The sequence below is a fragment of the Tasmannia lanceolata genome, unplaced genomic scaffold (genome assembly GCF_043159265.1).
Source record: "Tasmannia lanceolata isolate RefF3 unplaced genomic scaffold, GAP_Taslan_0.1 ptg000015l, whole genome shotgun sequence".
NCBI lineage: Eukaryota > Viridiplantae > Streptophyta > Magnoliopsida > Canellales > Winteraceae > Tasmannia > Tasmannia lanceolata.
In genome coordinates, this window is record NW_027518692.1 from 16,291,924 (window position 1) to 16,298,876 (window position 6,953).

Sequence of the window (6,953 nt, forward strand, 5' to 3'; positions counted from 1 at the left end):
TCTGATTAGGAGATTATTCATCTTGTAGCTTCTCTTCTCCCCTCGCGCATCGTTTGTTTCTCAAGCCTGTTTGTTCTTTGTTTATGCTTAATTTAAATAAGTTTCCCAGCTATGAAAAAACAATAGAAATGATATTGTCGTCCTTGAGATGCTTGGTCTGATGAAGAGCAAGATCATTGCTCAATTATAAGCCAGCTTTTTTTGTCATGTTTTTAAAAAGGATCAATTGTATCTCGTTTATGTAGATTTAAGGTGTTTTGAAGAGATTGGTTGGTGGAATTTAAGGTTGTCTAAGGACTTCAATAGGCTTAGTGATGGTAGGATGTTAAAAAAGCAAATAGTGACATACTTTAATTTCCGATAGAAAGGGGAAACTATTGCCAGAATCTTGGCAGGATTTTCCACTGAAAACGCACTAGGATTTTATAATCCAACATTGCAAAATCCTAGATTTTACAAGCTAAAACCTGGATTTTATATGCTAAGATCTTGATTGTACATTTTCAGGAGGGAAATGATACAGCACAACCATGTTTTAATAATTGCACAAACCTAGCTTGTGTTTTCTTTTTAAAGTGGCTTGTTAGAGCTTTTTGGGAACTGTAATAACCTTTGACATCTCTTAAAATTAATACCAAAAGACAAGATGAGTCAGTGAAAATATCAAAACACATGGCTGTGCTAATATCATTTCCCTTTCAAGATTGTAAATTAGCTTATTAAATCTAGGTTTTAGCTTGTAAAATCCAGGATTTTACAATCCTGGATTATAAAATCCATGTATCCAAATGGCCTCTTAGGGGCGCATGCAAGATAATGAAGATTTCTTTTAATTTCCGTCGCTAATAAAATGCGTAACCATGGAAATTGGAAACCATCACTAAAAATACCATGCTGACAGAGAACTAATTCCGTCGAACGATTATCTAATTATGTGTTTACATGTTATATACTTTCCTAATCTATTTAGGTTAACCTACTTGCCTAATCTAGCACCAAGATGATTTGACGATGAGATCTCAACCCAATCCAAAGGTGAGATCTCACATACACAATGGGCAACATGTGGTAGGATAATCAAAAAAGAAAATTGCAAATGGATAACCAATTCCGTTGCCAATTATTGATAACTAAAAGAATTATTTAATTATGTATTTACATGTACATATATGTGTGTGAATGAGAAAAGTGTTCCTACTCCCTAGACTTAAAATACAGTGGGGACCACATTATTTAGGAGATGCAAATCATTCATTTTATGGGCCCTCACAAAGATAGGGTGTGCCCAAAAAATCAGCTCCATAGGATCATCCCAACCCTTCGGTTTGTAGAGGTAAAGATGGACAGATATAAACCTTTCAAATCTGTCCATTTTTTGCCTCCACAGTTCGAAGGGTACGTTAGGATGATCCCATGGAGCTGATTTTTTTAGCACACCCTATCTATGTGAGGGCCCATCAAATGAATGGTTTGGATCACCTAAACAATGTGCCCTCACCCCACTATATTTTAAGCCTAGGAGTAGATAAGTTATCTACTCCAGGAGTAGAGTATGAACTCTTTTCTCATGTATAGACACACATGAAAAGACCTAAGTAAAGAATTTAAAATAGGGAGGGAGGGTCTACTTGTACCCATTGCTAAAGAGTTAAAAATAGATGACTAATTGATGGGAATCATCGTTAAAGTATGAAAGAGATTTTCTCAATGCAAGTTGTATCTTTCTATTAATAAATGTGTGTAGGAGAGATGCATGAGATAATGTGTGGGATGAAAACATTGCAAGGTTTTGGTGAATTCTAAGTTCTCTATGAAGTGGGCTCCACAGTACATATAGAAAATGTAATGGACTTCACGCGTTCACACCATATAAAAAATCTTATTTGTAACAAAACCGACCTATCAATATCCTGAGAACTGTATGTAATAAAAACAAAGAAGCAAGGTGGAAACCTCAAAATTAAGTACAATTAATTCCATGGAGACTTTAGTTAGATCAACTGAATACAGGGAAGCTACTACATAATAGTCAATAGACTTGTAAAACATGATTGTATTTTAGTACAAAAATGGTGACTAAAGTTTCAAAAATTACTTATTTAAGGTGCGAGCCAATACAATCTTTGAAGGAGGATCATGGCCGGCAAAAGGTAGGTCTTCGTCTAAACCTAATATGGCTTTCAGGTGGGCCAGATAGACCACTGGACTCTCCACCATATTGACCCGCCAAGGAGACTTTGGTCAACATTGGTTGGATTGGTCCTCATTGGCTATCGTTAAAACAAAATTTTATATGGTGTAACCGTGTAAGGCCCTTATAGTCCCGTATTTTTTAAAAAGTACAGTACGGACCACATCATAGGATGATCCAAACCGTCCATTTGATGGGCACTCACATAGATATGTAGAAATTTATTTATAGAGGAATATTCCTACCCCCTAATTTATAGAGGAACTGCATATTATGGAAATGATTTTTGGGGCACAACCTATTTACGTTGTCTTCACCACAGCCGGGCACCATATTATGGAATTGATCTCGGCGTTGTATCAGATATAAGGGCAGTACTTTTATTGTACCGCCCATAGTTGACTTCACCACAGCCGGGCACCATATAAATTCTCCCACAAGACGTATAAATGATGTGACATCACATAGTTTATACTTACGTGATTTTATATGGTGTCTATTGTTATGGTCCTGCATGTATTTTCAGAAAGTAACATACGATCTACTTCTTCGGATGATTCAAACCGTTCATTTGTTGGGCCACAATGTAAATACGTTGGGCCCCAAAAAATCATTTCCAGGATGATCCTAACCCTCTGATCTATAGATGGATGATATTATTTAATTTTTATACTTTAACACTCCCCCTCACGTGTGCTAATCTTTTTAGGTTTGGGATACACGGCACATGTAGCCCTCTCTTTCGGTTGGCCATTACATGCGGATTTTTAATATGAAGGAAGTTTGAACCCACGACCTTTCCTCTGATACCATGTAAAACGAACCAATTACTCCAAAAGCTTAACTCGTTGGAGATGGCGTTATGTAATCTTGTTTTATACTTTAACACTCCCCAGTCCCCCCTCACATCTGCCCCTCTTTTTAAGGTTGGCCTACACTTCACTACGGAAACCTGTAAGGATCGGAGGGTTAGGATCATAGTTGACCGATAAAGTAGTAAAATGAGAGGTTAGACGCATGAATTTGTATTATAGCTACTGCCTCATATATACATGAATTTGTATTATAGCTACTGCCTCATATATAAATTTGTAATTTGTATTGTGGGCAACAACCAGCTCTTATGTAAATTTGTAGTTCTTTTTCTTTTTCTTATTAGTAAAGGTATCATCATTTCTTTCAAATAAGAGGGGTAGCATCAGATTTGATGGGGATTATTACCCCATGAATGCGTATTACAGCCTTACAGGCATTGTTTCAATTATATATGCATGCAGAATGCTGATGACACAGCCTTTTCTCGTGCTTTTCTTCCTTTTTTTGGTAGATTTATCCGACTGTTAGGCCAGGTTTGGCAGCCATGAATTTTTTTTTCCCTGGAATATTAGTTTGTTCCGGGGTGGGAGGGGCAAGAACGGCGGGGGAGGAAGAGAGTGAGAAGTGGCTTAGAAGGGAAAAGAAAAACATTACTCAAAATAGAGTTTTTTTATTTATTATCTTTTAGCTGCTTATCGTGCTTTTATTCTATCATACAAAAAATGTAGAGAAATGTAAATTCTTTAGCCCCTGTTTGGGTTACAAGAAAAACATTTCAGATGGAAATTTTTTTTGATTTTTTTTCTTTCTACAATTTAAAGGGAAATGATACGACTTTGGTTAATTTAGAAGGATATCATGGAAGGTCCCTCTAGAAAAGAATTGAATACGATTGGTCCAAGATATCGCTTTTCATGTGTAAATAAGGAAATGATATCAGCACAACCATGTTATAATAACTGCACAAATGCAGCTTGAAATTTCATTTTTAATTGGATTATCAAAGTTTTTTTGGGAATGGTAAAACCTTTTCCAGCTCTTTAGATAATAAAAGAAAAGGAGAAAAGGTGTTAGTGCAAATATCAAAACATGGTTGTGCTGATAACATTTCCCTTTTAAAAATATCGCTATATATTTATTCCTAACAACAATATTGCTATAATATCACAATATTTTTACGATTTTTCTTAATTTATATTTTTTTTGTATTTTTCCGATACAAAAAAAATTTATTGTCCCAAAATTTTTCCTTGAGGAGAAATTCCCAAGAACAATATTTGCAACTAAGATCCTAAGTAGTTCAAGGGCTGGGCATAACGTGTTCCTTCAATACTGAGGGTTTTGGTGCATTGGTTAGAGGACTAACATTTAGTGTCAAGACCAACCCTGAAAGTCACAGGTTCTAAGATCGAATTAGCGTGGTGAAGTGTTGCGATCCTATGACGTCTAAGGGCCTAGCAAAAAGTGTTCCAATCAGTTGTAAGGCTTTTAGCATATTGGTTAGGTGCATAACAAGAGACTCATGAAACAACAAAAAATATAGGGAATAAATAACTATATCCAACATGTTCATGTTTTTGTATGATTTTCAAGAAAGATCACCAACCCATCCATGCATATGACACAATAAAGCTTTACACACCTGTAATTTTAGGTTGCTCTCCCAACTCCCAAGAAAGGAAACGGACGGTGTGAAAGGAACATCACAATCAGCTTAAGGCCAGAGGCCGCATGACAAATTGTATAAGCTTTCAATTGGATGAAAGACAAGAGGAACTAATGAGAAAAATCCCAGCCTCCAGAACAAGACAAAGGGAGCAAAGGTGATTCCAACTGTTCATTACATTCAGTAATTAAACCTAGAAGGTTCATTTATTAAAGAAAACGTGTGAGAGAAAAGGAAGAAAAAAAATCTTTCAAATTCACGTTAAGGTCCCGTGTGGAAAACCAAACAACCATCCGAGCCATGGAAACAGACCAAGAGAGGGCTCACCGAGAAGTTAATGCTTGGGTTCCTCATTGAATACTTCAGTGTTGCAAACTGGACATGCCTGAAAGAAAGGAGATAACATAAGGGATGGCATAAGAATTAAGAGATGTTTTATAGATTTAAGTAAATCCTTAAGCTAACCTTGTTGATGCTAAGCCATCTGCTCACACAGGTGGCATGATAGATGTGCTTACACGGGAGAGTTATTTGCCGGTCCCCTCTTTTATAGTCCATCTGGCAAATCACACACCTGTTACCAAGAACAGAGCAGAAAATTCTTATACGTGATTGTCCCAGAACCACGAAAGCATAATTTTTGCAGGATCCTGGGTTAGATTAGGCTCGTTGGTCATTTCAAAAGAAAATTAGGCATCATTGGACATGCTAAACTTTCTAAACATATAATTACTAAAGAGCAGAAGAATACTGACATTTCCAGCGAAAAGTATGAAAGAATAGAAATAGGGAAACAACAAATCAATTGCAGGAGAAAATGTGTTTACAGAGCAGATGTAATAGACATGCAATACCAAAGCTGGTTGATGGAATTTTTAAAAGAATTCCATGTGTGCTTTGTTGGGTAGCAGTTCTGTTGTTCATATACTTTTCAATGAATAAAACCTTTATTAGAAAGAAAAAAATAAGGTACAAACGACTAAAAAGTTGTCAAAAAAGAAAGAAAAGTGAAATAAGTTCAAGGCAGATTAAAGGTAGGGAAATGAAAACAAGATTCGTAAAGAATGCACCACTTTACAGAAACAAATAATCAAATAATCTGCCTCAGATCACCACCCCGGTGGAACTGCAAGATTAAAACTTCTGTGTAAGGATATTAAAATAAGTTGATGGACACACTTAACTGCCAGTGATTTATTAACCCTTCTAAATTTATAGTATGTATTTAAAAATTTTAGTCGACAGAACGATTGAAACCCATTACATATACAAACTGTTATGCATTAACTAGAAGAGTTTTCTTTCATGTGCGAAAGCACGTAGACAATGAATCCAGGACAGTTTCTTATCAATAAACAATCAATTGCCTGCTATAGCAATTTTCGTCGGAGAGGCAAGTTTTCAACACCAGCTGCCAGATTTTTCACTTTCCTTCAGATGATTTCTTGCCTAGTTTAAATTCCGCATATCAATAACAAGCAATTTTCTGCAAGCATGTAGTCCGACAGATGCAACCTATGGCAGCAACGTATGTTATGCATCAAGAATAAATACAGAAACACATTTTACCTTGTTCTTTCGGGATTTCATTTCAATTTTTTTTAAATGGATTTCGATTCATTTTTATGGTATTGAATTTTTATTGTATGATGGATGTTATTACTGAAAACAATGTCTATATGAAAATCTATCCAAAAGATGGTTTATTAGATACCCGTAAGTTAAAGTATACAATGGATAAATTTCATGGATAGAATACTGAGATAGGGATCTCAAAACATTATTATATTTTTTCAGGCGTACTTCGCAAGGTCAACTTAAATGAAGAAAGCACATGTGAAGCCCACAAGTTACCGTTCATGTCGAGTCTTTTTTCTGGAAAAGAAACTATATTTGTACTTCGAGATTGGAAGTGAAGAAATGAGTTCTGCGGAAAGACCTCGGCTGTGAGTTCCAACTGCTTCACCCAAATCCAATAATTCCTGCATATCAAAACTTGTTTTAGTTAATCGAACAAATATATGAGCTCTGAAGGACAAAAAACTTACAAGCACTGAGAATGAAAACCAGAGTTTCATCAAATAATTCACTATGAAGCTGTTGATCCTCATCAATATCTTTACATAGCTTTTATGTGTACGTTTTAGGTTACTAATCACAAGTTTGAATGAGGCCTATCATAATGAGTGATCCGGTGGTAACTATAATAATTACTTTGAAGTGTAACTAAGGGACTCCACCTTCTATAATAGTTAGAGAGAAAAGAAGTGTGCATAGCTT

General features: G+C 35.7%; 1 long non-coding RNA gene across 1 annotated transcript; it reads right to left on the reverse strand.

Moving 5' to 3' along the window:
• Positions 1 to 4,739: 4,739 nt before the first annotated feature.
• LOC143847585 (uncharacterized) lies at positions 4,740 to 6,676 on the reverse strand. The gene is made up of 3 exons (XR_013235118.1): positions 6,528 to 6,676; positions 5,139 to 5,247; positions 4,740 to 5,058 (listed from the first exon to the last, which is right to left on the reverse strand). It is a non-coding gene; the product is annotated as an uncharacterized LOC143847585 (long non-coding RNA).
• Between the last annotated feature and the right edge of the window lie 277 nt (positions 6,677 to 6,953).